Source organism: Malania oleifera, chromosome 5 (assembly GCF_029873635.1).
Source record: "Malania oleifera isolate guangnan ecotype guangnan chromosome 5, ASM2987363v1, whole genome shotgun sequence".
Taxonomy (NCBI): domain Eukaryota; kingdom Viridiplantae; phylum Streptophyta; class Magnoliopsida; order Santalales; family Ximeniaceae; genus Malania; species Malania oleifera.
The window spans coordinates 87,431,361-87,436,175 of record NC_080421.1 but is presented as its reverse complement, the minus strand read 5'-3'; the positions used below and the strand labels follow the sequence as shown (position 1 = coordinate 87,436,175).

At 36.8% G+C, this 4,815-nt stretch overlaps 1 non-coding gene across 1 annotated transcript; it reads left to right on the top strand.

Annotated features, from left to right (window-relative positions):
• The first annotated feature begins 3,951 nt into the window (after positions 1–3,951).
• On the top strand, positions 3,952–4,058 carry LOC131156862 (small nucleolar RNA R71). Its single transcript, XR_009137128.1, has one exon. It is a non-coding gene; the product is annotated as a small nucleolar RNA R71 (small nucleolar RNA).
• Positions 4,059–4,815: the final 757 nt, after the last annotated feature.

The window sequence follows — 4,815 nt, the reverse complement described above, 5'->3', positions numbered from 1 at the left end:
GATATCAAGTGGTTGAAGTAGTTCTACTTGCTGCTGGTGCTCTACTTTTACCTGCTGACATGTTAGGCACTATTATACAAATCTGGCAATCTCTCTCTTCATGTTACTCCACCAGAAGGATTCTCACAAATCTTTATACATCTTCGCGCTTCTCGGATGAATAGTATAGAGAGAGCGATGTGCCTCCTCTAGAAATGTCTTTTTATTCTCCGCATCATTAGGTACACACAATCTAGCATGAAATCTGAGAACTCCATCCTTAGAAACATTGAAGTCCTGTTGCTGCTCACTTTGTACTTTCTCCACAAGTTTCATCAACTCCGCATCTCTTATCTAAATGGCTTTAATTTTCTCCTACAAGGTTGGCTAAATAATCAACCTGGTAATGAATACTTTTACACATAAATAACTTAAGTGTGTAATTCTTAGGTTATATGCAATTATGTGAAGGGTATAAGTCAGTGTTAATCTTGGCATAAGTTAGTGTAACTCCTCAATACTCTTTATTTCTTTATTTTTTATTTATTTTATTTTTTTATTAATTAATACAAAACCTAGCAAGTAGACGAGTAGACATGCACAATATCACATGCAAATTATCACCCCCTGATAGCTTTACCGTGATCCCAAGAAGGGGGGGTGAATTGGTACTTTTAAAATTTATGTCCTAGGTAAATCTCCTAACAGCAGTATATTTACAACCCTATGATCAATCTAGTGCAAGTAATGTAAATATATACTAGAAATTAAATAAAGCAATTTAATTAACAACACATACACCAGAAAGTAGTAAAATAAGAGTGACACGTAGAAATGTTATCGAGGTTCAGCCAATTGCCTACGTCCCCACCTTTGCTAACAAGCACAAGGATTACTACTATAATTGCTCACTTAAACGGGTGGAGCGGCACCTAAACAAACTAGGTTAATTAGTACAGGGCTGACCTCAACCTTTACAACCAATCCTTACCGGGTTGGATTACCGCCCCCTTAGGTCACGCCTGGAAATACAACCGTATTCTCTCAAATAAATGGTACAGAAGTAGTGCTTTCACGTAAAGCAGATATATACCCAAATATGCACATTTACATACACGTCAATAACATGGATATAGTGTAAGCTTAGTGATGCAAGTTTTGTGCAATCAACACTCAACACAATATAATCAGTATGATGCTCAAGAGTGTTCAACACAAGTAATATCTTGGAATCTAAAAAAAGTAGTTCAATAGCAAATTAGTATTCCAAAGATGCGAATCAGATAATCAAACTAGTTCAAAAGAGTTTTCCTCAATGAAAAAACACAACACTAGTTTGAAAATACTTGCTTGTTTGAGAAATCTTTGCACAACAAAAATCAAGCTATTGGACACTTGCAAAAAAGATGCAAATATCCTAAGCTTACTTGGTTTATCCCCACACAAGATTTATAATATGCAAATCTGTGGGATAAACCTAAGCTAAAACTACCCAAAAGAAATATAGCAATCAATCACTCAAATGGGAGTTTCTAGCAAACTATAGCAATCTTAAGCACTCTAGAAATGTTCACACAATCTCAGAAGATATCAAATGAACGGAGATTTGAGAGTATTTGGCCAAAAGATGTATTTTTCAAAAGAGAGGATATTTTGGCTAATCTATTTGCTAATCTTGCAAATGAACTCATATTTATAGCCAGGGGTAAAAATATAACCGGTTGGGACATGTTGGGAATAATTAACAAAGTCCCAAATGGTTAAAATACAATCAGCCCAAATTAACCCTATTTTACTGCGGTTAAATTAATTTTAACTGGATGAGGTTTAGGTGGCTGAATTGAGGTTCAGTCACTCGACAAAACCCAGTAATAAATTTTATTTAACTAAGTTCAGTCGCCCGGTTTTTTGTTTGGAGACCCGAATCAAAGTCAGTAGCATTGCTTCGTGACTTTGGGTGCCCGGTCCTATATTCGGTGGCTCGAATCCATGTGTTCAATTGCCTGGGGTCCTTTTTTAACTAAAACAGTCAATCATCCGAGTTGGTGGACTGTCCCTTTGAAGGGGTTCAGGCGCCTGTGGAAGATAACCGCATAATAGGTCGGTCGCCCGAGAGCTCTGGTCAATTGTTGACTGGCCAACATTTTGGGTGCTCGAGGAGTTTTGAACTCCAGGGGTTTGGTCACCCGAGCTCTCTCAAAATCCTGATATTTGTTCAAATTTAAGGCACAAAATTTAGCACTCCTATATGTTATATGATATGTGTGAGTTTTGGTACCTAGAGTCGTGCTATGGTCTTATTGAACTTACCATATATCCTATATGCATGATGTGCAGGTAAAGTAAATATAGACCACATCCTAAGTTACTATTACAAACCCATATTACACATATTGAATTTACAATTACAAATTTAAAAGGTCTTCAGGGTCTTTTAGTTGCTTCAAGTGTCCTTCCTTGGGATATCCATTTAAACCTTCACAAACACTTGACAATCATCAAATACTTGAGTATTTGTCATTATCAAAACTGGGTGCGACCTATAAGGTCAACACCCCCCTGACTAAAGTGGAACATTGTCCTTAATGTGAAAGCATATGGGAGATAGGGAAGATGTGCACGAGAGAAGTAGAGCATACCTGAATGGAGAAGTAATGGAAAAGAAAAACTAAAACTATAGAAAAATCTACCTGAAAATTAAATAAAATAAGGTAAATTAAAATGAAAATAAGGGAAAGAAAAACATCACAGTCTATCTAGCAGAGGCTCTGGAAGAATTTCATCTAGTGGGTGCAGATCTATTAATTGAACCGGCGAGTCTCCAAATTTGAGTCGCCACAACTAATTTGTCTTGTTACCTACACAAAAGTTAGCCTCAAATAAATCAATACGTTCTAAGGTACCAGAAAAAACATGTGTAGACTGCCTTCCTTGTTTTAACAAGAAAGGATCATTATTCAGTATATTTTACAGGAATTTCACTTCTTTAAGAACCCGTATTTAAGGAAAAGTTATCAAAGCAGTTACCTTTGATTCTTCAGAAGCATCAACATTAAAAATTTTACCTAGTTCCTTAAAAGTTAAATTCTCACAAGTCTGCTCACCCTCCTTATCGGGTGTACCCATCACCTTACCACTATGGGGATTTGCTTCAGTATTGCGCTCATTGACATTTAGTCCAATAGAGAATGATGGTTTTATGGCTATCAATCTCTGAGGGTAAGCTACCATAGGTTGGTACTCTTTACTAGTCTTGCTCTCCTCATTAACGGACTTCTTCACTTCTAGACTCGCTTCATTTGATATTTTATTAACTTCCTCTGACTCAGCCGTAACTTCAAGTGCAAGGACAACTGGTTATCTGTCGATGGGCATCTCAGGTTGGGAAAGTTCTATCCCACTTCTCAAAGTGACAATGGCCTCCGCTATCTCAAGAGAAACATTATGTATTTGTTGCTGTTGCTGTTGGTATTCTTAAGGACTAGGCTGAGGTTCTACTAGAAATTCCCCTTTTTCTAAGATATCCAACTGCGTGCTCATCGCATTAGGTGTCACAATTCATTTATAGGCCAAGTATACTGATTGTTAGTTGTGATTTGAATCTGCATGAACTACTGGAAAGCATGCTTAAGAGACTTCTCCGGTGGAGCAGGTGCTGCATTAGATTGAAATCCTGATGGTGCACAGCTCTAAGGGATCTGTTGTGGCTGATATTGAGGCGGAAGAGTGTCTAGATAATATGTTGGCTCATTTTTATCTCCACCACTAATTGCGCCGATAGGTTGTACTGCCATGGGTGCCTGATCGTATCGTGTAGTCCATTGTTGGACACTTTCAGCTAAGTAATCCAAGAATGATAGTGCCTGATCTGGTTCTTTGCTGAATAGTTCTCCATTGCACATGGTCTGGACAAAGTGTTTGCAATCATGAATAAGAGCTGTATAGAAATAATTGACTAACCTCCATGATTCAAACTCGTGATGTGGACAAGTTCTTAGCAATCCTTGAACCTCTCCCAGCAAGCCCGAAAGGTTTCATCCCCCTTCTGCATAAACTAAATGATCTGTTCCTACAAAAATTGAGTTCTCTGTGAGGGAAAAAACTTATGCAGAAATTCATGCTCCATATCAGCCAAATTAGAGATAGAGTTAGGTTTCAAAGAATTAAACCACATCTTTACCCTATCCTTCAAAGAGGCAAAAAGTAAACGAAGTCTAGTAAATTCATCAGCTTTAGCACGAGAGAAAAAAAAATATTGCAAGTCAACTCAAACTCTATTAGGTGCCGATAGGGACACTCAGATTCCGTCTTGTAGAACTGAGGTATCAATGACGCCCTCCCACGCTGTATTATGAAGTTAAGTTCGTCATTAGGAAAAACAGTGTAAGATGGTGCAGTGGTGTATGTTGGTTGTGAAAAATCCATAAGCTTGCGTGCTGCAAGTGCATCCATATTTTCTTCAAAGCTCAATTCTTTTTTTTTTTTCATGAGAAAAATTAAAATGACGGGAAAAACATTAATTTGAAACTAAAACTGACACTCCCTGGCAACTGCGCCAAAAAAACTGACATTCTTCTCAGGGAATGCATTTTACTTCCAAACTTGTATAATTCCAAAAGAAATTAAGAAAATAAAAATTTACTAAACATAGTTTAAATTCAGTTTATTGAGATTTTAGAGATTTTTGCAATAGAATTTAAATTTTAACTAAAAATTAAATATGCATGAAATGACTTAAATAAATACTAGATTCAATGCCAGAATAATGAAAGAACTAAACCCTGCAATCAACTAAATAAAAATATTAACTTTAAATGTAAACCCAAGCAAGAATAC